The sequence below is a fragment of the Balaenoptera musculus genome, chromosome 1, assembly GCF_009873245.2.
Source record: "Balaenoptera musculus isolate JJ_BM4_2016_0621 chromosome 1, mBalMus1.pri.v3, whole genome shotgun sequence".
NCBI classification, from domain to species: domain Eukaryota; kingdom Metazoa; phylum Chordata; class Mammalia; order Artiodactyla; family Balaenopteridae; genus Balaenoptera; species Balaenoptera musculus.
Window position 1 is genome coordinate 125,943,283 of NC_045785.1, and position 16,039 is coordinate 125,959,321.

Below are 16,039 nucleotides of genomic sequence, written 5' to 3' on the forward strand. Positions count from 1 at the left end.
GTTGACTTATGTCCACAAAAGAGATGATATTCAGAAAATCATTAATTATGCTCCTCTCTGTAAGTCTATTCAAAAGACTAATTATTTAAAATGTTTAACTTTGATTACAGGCACAAGAAATCATTTGTTGATCGTGCCTCTCTAGTCTGAAATGTGTAGCTTTTATGTAAAAACCAGCATAGCCATACATAGATTTTACACTCACCAATAATTAACTTTAATGATAAAAGTATAAAGTTTAGAAAAATACTAACCCTTCTTCTCAAATACAGAAACAAGGCCGCATTTGAAAATAGATTCTATTACAGAGTGCCGCATTTGCCTCTCTGAAGTAGGTCTGAGTTATATTTAGTTGGCAGAGGTGCTGAGTACTTACGAGATTACCAAGTGATTTGGGCTACTGCTGAAAGACTGCACATTGGCCTAAAATCCCTACAGGTAAAATCCACAGGATTATAGGTCATAATTAATCCCCTTAACGCCAGACTTCCTTTCCATTTCCATAACCCTCAATGGAGGTTTACTGCCTTTTTTAAAAAATGAGAAAACCTAATGCATTTTAACAAATCTAAAACTCTTTCAATTAAAAGTTTTGATAATTCATCAACAGCTATGATATCAGCATTAAAAAACATTCAAGGACTAAAATGTTTTGTCACTTATTTCCTTGGGAATATCTATCTACCTATCTACCTACCTACATAAACCTTTGCTCATGAGATGGGAGGCATCAGAACCCAACATTTAAATCAAACTCTTTGATACAATGTCTCTTCAAATCTCACAATTATTCAAATTATGTTTTGTAGGACACTGATGTGTTTCTAAAGAGACATTCTATTACAAAGCTATGAAAAGCTGCTGTCTGAACTAATCCCTCCAAAGTGCTTACTGTTATAATGAAGTAACTAAATTCTAGTGAATTACCAGACCATTAAAGATCAGTGTCTTATTAAACAGCCTATATAACTCAGGAGGTTGTATTTTAATAATAATGTGATTCTTTGTCAAATATTGCACTGCTTAGGTTAAAATGCAAAAATATGAATCTATAAATCTGTTTTCTTTTTTATCTAAGAAAATTCATCACAGTATCTTTTAAAATTATTTTTATTTTTATTCTGGCTTTGAGATATAATTGACAAATACTAGTGTCATTAGATTATCTGATTTTTTCTTCTGTAAGAAAATGTTAAAGGTATAATCTTTTGTAACAGAAGTTAACAAATGACAACACTCCAAATAGCATGCTCTTAAAAAAAAAAAAGTGTCTATTTAAGACATTACGGCATTCTTCTCTAATGATTAATTTGTGTCCTCTAAAGGTTAAGGACAAATCAAAAATGTTTAAGATGTTTATTTTATTGGGACACACATAAACACACGCTTATTTAATCAAGGTGTGAGAATAACACAAAAGTTAGCAGGAACATGTAGAAGACCACTGATGTATAAAAACTGACACTGTACTTAGTATTAATTCCTTAATTATTTTTCTAAGCACGATAATACTATTACCTTTAAAGATTTTTTTAAAAAGTGATATAAAGAATAATAAATAGGATACTTTAAGTCATCTCAAAAAATTATATTTTAACCCTGAACTATATACCCTTCTCAATGGGAAAGGGATTATTTCTTATTGCCCTCTATCCCTAGAGCCCTTCAAGTGTTTCTAAATTATAAAAGTTACTGAATAAATAAATTTTAAGTGTTAAAAAGAAAACATTAAATGCACATTCTTCCTTTAATTGTATTTTTATTTAATACTCTATAAAGTTAATCTCATTTGTCATCACAGAAACTAAGTAAAAGTTAAAAGTATCTTTTGGAAATAATCTCCAACAGTATATATGCTATACTTCTGATCTATTGATTATCAACAGGTCATTAGTTAAGACCCAGTAATAGGAAAGTAACAAGATCAAAGAAACCTTTTATTCATGTTAAGTATGGGGTAGAATTTGTTTCTACAAAACATAGGCTATTTGATAATGAAAACTAATATAAACCTTGTAATATTGGGACATTACAAGTTTCTACTGACAATAAACCATTTTTTTTTAAGCTAGAGAATGCTTACGTTCCATATAAATGAGTAGTTATCAGTACAGATATATTCAACTGGATATGTGGTAGTATAATACATGTGTACTAAGAATTTCTTAACTCAGTCATAACTATAAAGGAAATCATCTTTATGTATATAAAATACTGCAATTCAAAAGGCAGTTTTTTATGTTACGTAGGTTACTAAAATATTTCCCATATAGCATAGGCTCCTACCAACAATTTTATAATACAAGCACATAATACTATATATACATCTTGATTATATAGTTAATAAATACTACACATTATACATTTTAAATGATCTGATTTACACTTTAAAAAGATCACAATGGTTACTATGGGGGGAAAATGGATTTCAAGGGAAGGTAAATGCAGAAGCAGAGAAATTAATTAGGAGGCTATTTTGAATGGTTCAGGTGACAGATGATGGTGGCTTGGACTAGAGTACTAACGGTGGAAATGGAAAGAAAAGGCCAAATTTGAGACAGTCTAGAAATGAAAACAACAGGACTTGCAGATGGTTTGCACTGGGGAGAGTGGTAATGGTGAAGAAAAGGGAGGAACCAGGGAAGACTCCAAAGTTTATGGCTTGAACTACTGGATGGTGGTGACACTTACTGAGATGGAAGATTAGAGGAGGCACCTATTTGCATGTAGGAAATCAAAAGTTAAGTCTGATGATTTTATTAAACATTCAATTGGGTATGTTAAACAGTGAGAGGAATAAAGCTGGTGCTCAGAGGAGAGGCATCCGATAAAAATACAAGCCTTCAGATAGTATTTAATGCCATGGGATCTGGATGAAATCCTCTAGGTAGTGGGTGTAATTAGAAAAGAGGGCTCCCCAAAATGATATGGATAGAGAACAAGGTTGAAGTCCTGAAGTAACCAGCATTTAAAGGTGAAAAGGAGGAGGAAGATCCAGCAGAGAACATTGGGAAGGAATGGAGAAGATCTTAGGAGGAGAATTAAAAAAACAGGGTATCTTGAGAGCTGAAAGAAGGGAGTTTCAAAAAGCAGGGCCTGGATATCTGTGTCCAACACTGCTGAGAGTTAAAGATGAGAAAGGTCCATGGATTTGGCAATATGAAGATTACTAGCGATTTTGACAAAACCGGAGAAATAGAAGAGTGAATGGGAGTCTTTTGAGATGCACTGCATGAAGAGAAATGAGAAATGGGTAGTAGCTGGAATGTGATGTTGGGGCAAAGAGAGTTTAACGTTGGAGATTCCACATTGTGTTTATACCCTGACAGGAACGATCTAGTAGAAGGGAAAAGAGTGATGACATGAAAGAAGTCCTTAGGAAGGTAAGAAGGGATGGGGTTCCGAGCAAAACTGGACTTTGAAAAAAAGGGCACTTCCTTGCCTGTAACAGAGGGAAGAGAGTGAGGTGGGGTAAAAATAAGAGTAGACACTGAGAGGTGGGGAGATAACTTGGGCAAGTTGCTTAACTCAATAAGCTTGGGTTTTCTTAATGTCTCCTTTCCTGAGCTGTTGTGAAGATCAAATTAGATAAGGGATGTAATGATAGCAATTAGCACACTGCCTGGCACTCAGTAAATATATTTCAGTAAATGCCAGCATTACTATTAATCAGCCTATCTCAGATTATACACAGATTTGAAACCATTTTAGAGAATAATATTTCAAATAATACAATTAGAATAAAGATTAAGTCTGTATGGCACTGAAGCCTGCATTGTTTCTATTCCTTTCCAGTAATTTCATGTAAAATTGGACTGGATGGGTCATGTTACAGAAACAAACTTTTTGGAGCAGTTTCACTTATTTAAGATTTTTCTTTTGCTTTTTAAAGAACAACAAAAACTTAAAAAAATATGTTTATTTTGTGCAGAAATTTTCTGTGGACTTTCATGTCCAGAATTTTGGATGGACTGTGGACTGTCTGATGCAGATTTAAAGTATCAGAAAAACAAAGAAGCAAACTAGAGAACAGTCCCCACCACCCCCAGATACAGTGTCTAAAACTGTGCTTTAGTTTCTACCATTTTTTTCCCACATGCAAACTTTCATGTTACAGTTTAAGTACACGTAGATAGGCTTATTTGAAAACACAATAATTCTAAGAGTACAAGCTACAATTTTAAAGTTCAGCATTTCTACATTATACTAAATACCTTCTGAAAAGGCCTAGGGTAGTGCTGTACCTCCCCCTCTCCTAAAATTTTCAAGCCATTCTTTTCTTACCCTCCTTTCTTATTGGGGTAACTAAAAACTGACACTTTCCCAAAAATGGGTCCTCTGTTTTATCAGAAGATCTGACTTTACTGCCCCCAAGTAAGAAATCTTATTCTGTGTTTCAATATATTTTCAGTTATTGTTTTTATGATAGTTGTCTAAATCAATGAATCGGTATTATGCACTGTTGATTTATCCCAACATTTTGATTTTTATGAAAATAGAAATAATTTATTTTGTGAAAACAGACAGCTATAAGATAATAGTAACTGGCTTCAATGGTGAGAAAATAGAAGCTGATTTCTTTCTTTCATGTATTTTAGCATATTTCATATTTATGTAGATTAATAATGATCTATATCAACATATATTAATAAAATGTATTTATCAATGGCTATCATCTAAAATGGCATTCTAAAAGTGAATTTCTTGACAGAAATAAGTTTAGTTGCCAACCACAAAATAAGACGGTAGTAAAGATAAAAGGTATAAGTGAAAAATAAATTTAACAACGTATATTAACTGAATCAAATAGTTAATGCTTCAACTGAGAGGTTTCACTGCAGTAAAAAATAAATGAGATTTTACTATATTTCAGTCTGAAGATGCATATATTTAATAATGTATAAAATTCAGCTTGCTTAAATGTGATTTTGAATTTCCATTGATTTATTCAACAGATATTTATAATATTTCCAATATTTGTAAGGACCCATTTGGTAAGATGGTTCAGTGGATACTTATAATGATGTTCTTTTTACTTTAAGAATAGCTCTTACAATGTAGAGATCAAGTTTTTTGAAATCCTTTAAGTTCCTTTAAATACTATGAAATCTTCTCTGAAGTCGAAAGTGAAAAATAATGTTCTGACTTATTAAATAAACTCATTAAGTGCAAATTTATGTTGAAACTGAACATACAACATAATCAAAGAAACAACAAACCAGCTTACTTTATTTGAGCGGAAAGAGAGGTCGGGTCTTTCAAGAGCACGAAAGCAGACCCAATTTGAACATTAAATGGCAGTGCACGTGCATGTGCAACCACTCCCGTACCCTGCCTCCCCAACACGTGCACACCTTTCTCCTCTCAGCTTATTAGCATTCTAAATCTTTCTCCCAGGCTTGGCCTTGCAACCACTTACTTGATAAAATAGGTCACTTAAAAAGGAAGAAAGCCCAATAAAATGAATTACAAAGACAACAAGTTTAAACTGATTGCCCTGTTTTCATACATTGTAGCTGAAATCTGCAAATATGCAGTTGGCTGTGCTTTGGCATTTAACAGCAAGTGATCAGCAAGGAGGAGGAAACTTTATTCTCATTAACGGTTGCAGATTTACTGCAGTGAAAAAGGGCTATGTAACCCGAGATGTGACAGTACAGAAAGATCAAAGCCTTGGATTGGAAACTAAATAAACCCTCTGGCTACTTCCTGCAAGGAAAATTCACTTTGGCAATGTAAAACAGAGCCCAGTTAAAAACTACTCTCAGTTTTATGAGCTGTCATAGCAGCTCAAATGGTTTGGACTGGCTGAGTTTAGAACATTATATTTCCTTGTTTTTGTCTTAGATACTTCTGTAAGCAGTTTTAAAGACTTTTTTTTTTTTTTTCAACACAACAACAAAAAAAAAGAAAAAAACTCTTTTGGTTGAAACTGAGGCGGTAACCACTAAACTTATTAAAGCAGGCAGGTCTTCATTTGCACATTCCTTTCTCATTTACTACAGTTTAATATTTTGCTCTTAGATTTATTTGGCAATATACATTTACCTTAATAATTCATCTGTAATCTGTACAATTCCTATTCAAAATAAGTGCAAATCAGTTTACAGAGCCCATATGGCTCATATCTGAGGGGTGAGCTATTTGTAATAGCACATCTGGAAGGACTATGGGCAATATGGAGAAAACGGGAATAAATTAATATTACATTTAAAAACCTATAGGCTCTAGGTTTCGTCTGTTTTTAAAAAATATTTAAGAAAAAACATTTGTTTAACATTTCTAATATATGTTTAATATTTCTAAATAGGGACTTTTAAACAATTATTCATAAATACTTAAATCACATTGTTATATCAATCAAAACACAGATGGGCTAGAATCAATCAACCCGTCCCTGAGTTTAGGAGTAAGCTCAGTATCATTGAATCCAGACTTAAGGGAAATAAAAGATGACATGCTCTATTTTCCTCTCTCTTTTATTTTTTTGGAGGGGGTGGTGGTGCTTATCAACCAAATTGCTTATAATTTTAAAATTCTCATTAGACTACGAATAAGCAAGACTTTGTAATGGTAATCTGGGACTTCCCTGGTGGTCCAGTGGTTAAGAATCTGTCTTCCAATGCAGGGGACTCAGGTTCGATCTCTGGTCGGGAACTAAGATCCCACATGCCGCGGGGCAACTAAGCCCACGCACCACAACTACTGAGCCTGCGCTCCACAACTAGAGTGCCACATGCTGCAACTGCAGAGCCCATGTGCTCTGGAGCCTGTGCGCCACAACTACTGAGCCTGAGAGCCCGCGCACCACAACTAGAGAAAAGCCCATGCACCGCAACAAAAGATGCCACAACAAAAGATCCTGCAATGAAAGATCCTGTGTTCCACAAGTAAGACTCGATACAGCCATGAATACATAAATAAATAAATAAAATTATAATGGTAATCCGCATCCTATTCCCTTTAAAAAAAACCCATAATTGTTTTGAAAATAGGAGCATTTCATAGGTCAAATATGTCATAAAAGCAGTCGTCTTTGCTTAAGGACTTTCTACTTTCTTTCTTTTTAAATTTATAACTAATTTTTATATATCTGTGCAGCCAACAAAAATGCTATTAATATGTATAAAAATGTATGAACTTTAACATTGGATAATCACTCTTAAATGGCGGTGATATAATGAACTTCCTAGTCATGAATGGACTAACTCCCATTCATTTCTTCTAGTACAAAGCTACACCATAACTGATGTGTTAACATTTTTATAGGATCTACTCATATTCATATTACTTTTTTCATTTATAGACTCAATTATGCTGAATTTCTTCTCCTAAATGGAAGTCCTAATAAAGTGACAATAAATTTGGTTTCCTCTGGGAGCATCTTTGGATTTTACATATAGCTAACATGCATACCTCCAAAAACTTAGCTCAGATCACCAGGTTGAAAATTAACACGAATTTGATGAGAGCAGTCTGTCACCAACTTCTTCTCGTTTCTAAATTTCCAAAGGAAAGTAAATCGCTTAAAATATTTTTTCAAGTCAGTATAATTTCTCTAGCATAAAACATCTTCCCAGGTTTCCAGGATTCTTAGCCTTGATTGTTGGCTTGTATTTCTATATTTCAGTAAAGTTTACAATTTGCTAATGCTGATGTGTGATAATCTAATAGAATTTGGCCTTAAAAGTTATAGGCCCAATTTACTAATAAAACCTAATTCAATTTTCCTTGGGAAATGCAAATCATTAGTGCCCAAGCAGTGGAATGGAATTTCCTTGCCCTTTTATGGCTAGAAAGAAGTTTTCTCTATTAAAAAGTCTAAACAAATAAGTCAACTAAGAGTAATATATGAAGATTCATTTATAGGCATAAAATAATAGCATCATGTATATAAACATTTATATTGGTTAATTAGCTAAATAAATGATTTGCATGAGACATTAACCCTTCTAGACTGAGATTATCCCACTCATTTCATCCTCATTTTTTATACAACTGGATTAATCTGTAGAGAACTTAATGAACTAACTACTTAAAAGAATTTAATGGTAGTGAACTAATTAGTTACTTAATGTGTTAATAAATTTTTAGCAACTTGTTCTCCAAGCAATCTAAATACCAATTTGCAGTAAGCCATATACAGCGTATTAAAGCAAAATAAGTAAACAATATATTGCATCACGCAAAAAAACCTACATATCTTACTCTGAAGTTTGGTAACACTCTAAAATTTTCTAAAGCACAGTTCACTGTTAAGACTAATATATCTGCTTGCCTTTTGGAGGCAGTAATGGTGTAATACTAAGAATGCTGGCTCTTACCAAGCTTAAAGCCTTCGCTATTTATTACCTAACTGGTTCTGGGCTAGTCCCTTAAAAATCTCTGAGTCTTAATTTCTACATTTGTTAAAATAGGGCCAATACTACTCTTTGCCCTATATACCTCACACACTGTTGATGGTCAAATGAGACATATGATGATATAAGTGTTAGCTACATGCAAGTTATTAGTCCTGGTATACTAAGATTTAGACCAAAAAAGTGCCTTAAACATTTTATTCTTTAAAACTTTTAGAAGGCTCCTAAGACATTCCATCTTCTGAAAAAATAAAAAATAAAAAAAAGAAAACTAGCAGAATTGTTATGAGAGTATTTAGAGACAAAAAAATGTAATGTGATTTAATGTAAGGATCGTGTTACAGCCAGTCTCATAGTGTAAAAAACCATCTATTTGCATTGGTTTGATTTTCTCATCAGAACTGTGTTACACAGCTATTGCCACTCTTGTTCTCCTGTTTTCACCATCCCACAGATTTAACCACTTCATTACCTTAGATGGGATTTTACCTGTCATATAGTAGTATTTCTTATGAATGGTTTTATTCATTTCAAGAAATTTTTACCATGCATTTCTGATTGGTTAATACTAATGAAGGTGGGAAGAACTTAAGATTATTTCTATTGGTTATACCTAGCCGTAGCAATTATTACTGAGTGTGAAATACATGTTTATACATACTAAAAACAATGTCATTTGGACAACCAAATACAATTATAATAAAAATTTGCACAGATCTGGATATTTTTAGATCAAATCATATACCCTGAAACAGACTAACTTTTAAAAGTAAACAGGATATTGTCTTGTTACCCAACACCATGGTTTCTATAGAGGTTCTGCTGTATATGTTTTAATCATGATTTAACAAAATTCCATTTAAAGTGAGAAGCAACTCTTGCAAATATCCCAACTTAGATACAGCTAAGAACAAGTATTAGGGAACTTCGCAAATGTGCATATGAAAAACAAAGAGTAAATAAAATGTATAACAGTGCCTGAACAAAGCATTCAGCAAGGTTTTTTTTTTTAAATATTATGCACTGTTAATAATAATGTTTTAATACATGCAAAAAAATATAAATGGAATGACCAAATATTTCAAACATACTGTCAGCTTTCATTACTAGAATTACAGATGTGGCAGTGGTGTACTCAATTTTATGCTGTCAAAACATCATAGGTGAATAACAGTTTTATTAAAAATTTTTCTCAATAAGAAAAAAGCAAATTAAAAGGTCTCTGGGGTCAATTCTTTAAAAAGATGAATTTTATATAAAGTAAATATCTATTGCTAAATGTATCTATTTTTACCTATTTTGACTTTCATATTTACTTAAATCAGAACACCGGTATAATATAATCTAATATGTGGACAAAATCATGTGGCACAAAAGTAGGTACTAAAAATAACATTTATTCCCCAATTAGGTAAGTGTATCTCACGATACTCAATGTATCTATTTTCTTGATAGAAAGAAATCACACAATCATTTATCCAGTCTTTATCTCTGATTATTTCATGAGGATAAATTCTGAGAAATGAAGTTACAGAATAAAGGAAGTATATAATTTTAGGCTTCTGTTCTCTGTTACCAAATATATTTCACAAAGGTTTTGTCCACTTAAGTCCCACAAGAAGTGTGTCAGAGTACCTCTTTGCTCCCATGTGTGGGTATTAGCATTAGAAAATCTTTAGCAACTGATAGGTAAAAACGGAATCTGGCTGCTTTATTTTATATTCACCATGTCTGGAAAAATTACTAAAGTCAGGAGTTTTTTTAAAGACTTCATGAAGCATGTTCTCCTCTGAGAAAAAGTTATAAAGAAATTAGGAACAAAAAAGCTACACACTAAATAAAGCAGCGTTTTTTTTTTAATGATTACCTTTAAAAGATTTAATAAGTATTTTATAATTCATTTAGTTCTTACAATGTTGCTGAACAAATGGTTGGTCTCCAATATCTATCAAAGGGAAATGTTTCTATGAGGTTCTTTTCACTTTCTTTTGATCCTTCCATATAATTTCTACATTACTGCCACAGTAATGAAGGTCACTAAAACTGAAACTATTAGAACAAATGGAAGAGTTTGGTTTATCAATTAAAATTGATATAGGACTTATCAAATAAGGGATTTTATAGGCATATTTAATTTTATCTCAATATATGAGAATTTCTCGATTGCCAAATTAAGGGTTGTAATATAGACATTAATTTGATTTATCTTTTGAATAACTGCTTTGAAATAATACCCTAATATATAGTTCTAGGAATAATAATAAAGGTCGGTAAATACTACACAATGCCTTTTAGACAGGCAATATTTAATTTTAAGGTTGCTTTTCTCAAGTGAAATAACTGAGTTAACTAAATGGCTGAGTTTAATGAAGGTGATCTTATAGCTAAAGAAATAAGTCTAATTTTTACATGTAGAGTCCCTGTCTTAGGAAAAATTACACATTTAAAATTTTGGATAAAAGATTATTTCTCATATATTAAGAAAATAATGTGTTAGTCCTAGTCAGTACAATTTTAAAAAGTGCAACTAATGTTTCAACCATGATTTAATGTTTTAAAGAAAATATATTAGAGAGAACAGAATAAAAGGTATATATGTGAAATATACAATACATATAATGAACAGAAAAGTTAATCACCAAGTACTCTAAGAAAGAAAAAAAAGAAGCAGGCATATACACAGAAAATGAAAGTGTAAGATTCAGATGGCTCAATAATGCACACATTTAGTTCATCTCTGACTCTAGTGAAATGGTCAGTAGATGACATCACTGTGCCAACCACAGAGAAGATCTTCAGGCCCTCTGAAAAATATTTTTCAAAGCCCCAAGGAAACCTAAGCAGTCTCTGAAATTTTTTTCCAGTTTATGAAAATTGGATTCTTATAAAAGAAAAATGGACCATTTTTACTGCAACAAAAACTGATTTGTAAAAGCTGGAAGCAGTTTAAAAATACTCAACATGAGGTTCTTGTTAGTCTTGAAAAGTAAGAGTTATAATAAAAAAAACTGTCCAAAAATATGGTACGGATACATTGTATATAAGGGGAAAAAAAGCTAGTCTTACTCCTATTATTTTTAATTAGCTTCAATAGCAAGTTCCACTTTACTTTCTAACGCCAGTTCAAGTTTTGGGAGGGGAAGATTTACATCTGACCCACTGGCAATGTCAACTCTATAGCTAATGCCTTGGAGCCCTAATCCACTTTGCATTACCTTAAAATGTTGGGAGATTCTGGTGCCAAGAGGTTCAAACTGATAGTGACACATGTCTAAAACCGAGGATTCGCTGTCCAACTGCCAGTATGTATTTTATCAAACATCCAGTCTCCCTTGTAGAATAGGATGGATGAGTTTAACAGTTTTCACTGTTTCCAATTAAACTGCCCTGCTATATTACAAAAATGCAGACGTTCAGATTAAGAAGGACCCCCCCGACTTGGATTTTAAGTAATATACAATTTGAACTGTTTAAACAATACTCTAAATTTGACTCAGTTACCCCATTTTAACAGACTTGTCCCATTACTAAACATGGTTATTTTAGGAAGAAATTGAAGAATTTTTCTGTGAACAATTAAAAAAAAAAAACTCTTACACAAATTAGAAATTTATTCTTTACCCTGCAGTAGCTTGGGATCATCTACTTTACCTGAACCCACTGAAACTGACATGTTAAAAATCCACAAAGACTGAAAAGTCACGATTACTGGTTGAATAGCATGCCACTTGGCACTGTCATGCTGTTTCGTGTTCTCAAATCATTAGAAACAATGGTAATTATAAAAATTCACATTTTATACATTTTAAAAATATTATTACTATTCCAATTAACTTGACACTGCTTGTTAATCAAAGACATATGATGAAGAACAGGGAAAGAATTTGTAAGTCATCTGGACAATTTTCCTGATTTAAAGAAAAAAAAAAAGCCCTCAAAATAGATAACATTTCCTGTTTTTAAAATCAGCTTTTTCAATATTCAAAATTCAATCAAGACATTATTCTTTCATAATTAACCCAAATTCTTCATGTTGTTCAGTAAGTCTGCTTATTCTCATCTTCACAGTAAAGATGAAGAATAAAAGTTCAACACCTTGTGTCTACATTTTTCAAAAAATATTCCCATTTTGCTTAAAATCAATTAAAATGAAACATTTCAAAAGCATCATTTTAAGTCAATGTTATTTGGTCTAATAGGTTTTAAATTTACCTATTGGATATCAGAAGCCTAAAGGTAGCCATTAGTTTCAAGTTTCACATCTGGGACATTATGCATCAAAATTATCATGCCAAAATATGTGAATAATTATGGAACAATTTAAAATACTTAAATCTTTGTAGAATTAAAAAAATAAGCCAGAGTTAAGATCCATGGTTTGTTGCTATCAAAGAAGAACAAAGAAATCCTATCAGAAGACAATCCTAACAATAAAAATTATTCATAAAAGAAAGAGTAAATGATTATAGAGAAGGTCAATAAAAAATGTAGCAAAGAACAACTATGAATTTTTGGTTATACTGTAAGCTTTCTCTGTATATCTGCTGATAAAATTTAGAGTCCCTTTTTATTTGATCTGTTACTTAGAAAAAAAACTGAGGAAATTCATAGTAAATTATTTCTTCTGGAAATACAAAGAGAAAATGATACAGTTACATGAGTTAAGGCCTGAAAAACTACAAAAGACAAGAGATGAAAGACTTAGCTTTCTCAAGGGAAGTTCTTTTGAAAGGGCAAACAATTCTCAATTCAAAATGATTATAATAAATAAGTATATCACTCTTTTGATTTGAAAAAATATATAGTCTACATGAAGTTTTATTAACTAATCCTTTAAACCAACATTGCTGTGATGTGTCTTTTATGATGTGAAAAAAGCTACTTATATATTTTTATTCTTGAAAAGGAACTAAAGGCACAAAGGTAAGAGAACTTTCCCAGTCTTTTAAAAAAACACTTGTTAACAGAACTGAGGAATAAAATCCTGAAATCTTTGGACACAGTACATAACTTAGTCTTTGAGTATAGCCATCTCTCTAAACATCTTTATTGTTTTATAAAATGACCATTTTTGAAAACCAGAAATGAAAGATTTTGCTGAGCTGAGCTCAAGTTCATTCCTTTGGATATTCAATTTTAATGAAAATGTTCAGGTTCTTTAAAATCACATAACTATAGAAAAAAATCATGTCTTTCTCAAATAAGCAACGAACGCATGGTTAGTATCACACAAAAACAATGTTTTGTTCATAGTGAAACATAAATGGCAGAAAAATTAATCTTTTAAATGCTATCAGCAAAAATTTTCAATACAAACATTAGGATTATATAACAAAATAATTTCTTCCCTTTCTAATTATGTTTCAGAAAACATTTGTACAGTGAACTGTCACATGATGGAGTATAATAGTTATAATAATTAAAGAGAATCTCTATTTAAATAATTATAGCTAACATAGACAGAGACATCAGAAGTAATCAAAAGCCATATGCTTCTGGTATTTAACCATGTTTAATTTTTTTTTTTCCTAAGGCAAGTAGTTTCTCATCATGACAATCCAGTATACCAATGAAACTATTTCTAAAGTGTTATTTATTTAAAGTTCACTAAAGACTACTGAACTACATATAAGGTTATTACATTTCATAAAATACCCCTGTATTTTTCCACTATACTTTTAAATTTTGTCACGACCAACAGGGGGTTGTGAAATCAATATAGTGGGTTGCAATCTGCATTTTAAAAATAAAATTGAATAGACTAAAACAGAATATATCATTGTGTATTACAGATAGTAAGAGTAATTAATTACTGTTTTAAGAATTTTTTGTTTTATATATGTGTGTCTATATATATAACATATATATATATGTATATATATAAATATGTATGTGTGCACCAGGTTGCAATATGAAAGGTATTTCTTAATATGGGTTGTGGCAAAAAAAACAAACAAAAAAAAACACTTAAAAAGTCACCATAATATGCTATGTTTCCTTCAAAATTAGGCACCGTGTTATACTGGAAAGACCATAAGACATATAGACCTAAGTTCAAATTTTTTTCTCTATCATCCTACATGTGTGAGTTGGTTACTTAAATTATTAGAGCCTTGATTTCTTCATTTTTAAAATGTCTATGAAAATAGACATTATAATAATCTTGCTAAGTAGGTTAAAATAAACATAATAAATATTTGCAAAATAAATTATACATAATAGATAATTGATAATGGTTGCAATAATTATTACTATTGAATTACAATGGCTTACTACAAGCGATGATTCAAGATTTGTAACACGTTGGTCACAACTGTATTCTTAAACACATTCTCCAAACATAAATATTTATGTTAATAAAATGTAAAATTTTAGAAGAGAAAATTAAATCAATAATCTAAAGAAAAAACTAGTCTTAAGGGCAAAAAGACTACACCTATTCATTGGACCATTTTAATGTGAAATTTCAATAGTCATCCTAAATTAAAATATTACACCTCTAGCAATGATATGAAGGGAAAACTATTATTTACACTTTCTGGCAAGACTTAAAAAATCTATGAGACCAGTAATGAAGCAGGATATCTGTTGGGGGAAACTTTACTATAATTGTACAACAATGCTGACATGTTAGGTTTTTTTCCTTGAATATTTTATTTGAATGCTATGCAGGGAGGAAAAGTCTTTAATTTAATCAAAGCACCAACTTTTTAAAATGGTGATGTCTGAATAATTGTTAAAATACATGTATTGTAACAATAAATGCTGGAGAGGGTGTAGAGAAAAGGGAACCCTCTTGCACTGTTGGTGGGAATGTAAATTGATACAGCCACTATGGAGAACAGGATGGAGGTTCCTTAGAAAACTAAAAATAGAACTACCATATGACCCAGCAATCCCACTACTGGGCATATACCGTGAGAAAACCATAATTCAAAAAGAGTCATGTACCACAAAGTTCATTGCAGCACTATTTACAATAGCCAGGACATGGAAGCAACCTAAGTGTCCATTGACAGATGCATGCATAAAGAAGATGTGGCACATATATACAATGGAATATTACTCAGCCATAAAAAGAAATGAAATTGAGTTATTTGTAGTGAGGTAAACGGACCTAGAGTCTGTCATACGGAGTGAAGTAAGTCAGAAAGAGAAAAACAAATACTGTATGCTAAGACATATATATGGAATCTAAAAAAAAAAAGAAAAAAAAATGGCTCTCAAGAACCTAGGGGCAGGACAGGAATAAAGACGCAGACCTACTAGAGAAGGGACTTGAGGACACGGGGAGGGGGAAGGGTAAGCTGGGACGAAGTGAGAGAGTGGCATGGACATATGTACACTACCAAATGTAGAATAGATAGCTAGTGGGAAGCAGCTGCATAGCACAGGGAGATCAGCTCAGTGCTTTGTGACCACCTAGAGGGGTGGGATAGGGAGGGTGACGCAAGAAGGAGGAGGTATGGGGACATATGTATATGTATAGCTGATTCACTTTGTTATAAAGCAGAAACTAACACACCATTGTAAAGCAATTATACTCCAATGATGATGTTAAAAAAAAAAAAAGAACAAAGTTAAAAAAAAATACATGTATTGTGTTCTTATTTTATATTCTATTGGCTTTGGAAAACACTTAGGAAACAATCTGGGTCATTAATTTGGCAAAAGTACTG

General features: G+C 31.9%; 1 protein-coding gene across 2 annotated transcripts in view; it reads right to left on the reverse strand.

Moving 5' to 3' along the window:
* Window positions 1-16,039, reverse strand: part of KIFAP3 (kinesin associated protein 3) — a 164,415-nt gene that overhangs the window by 13,301 nt on the left and 135,075 nt on the right. The window lies entirely within an intron of this gene.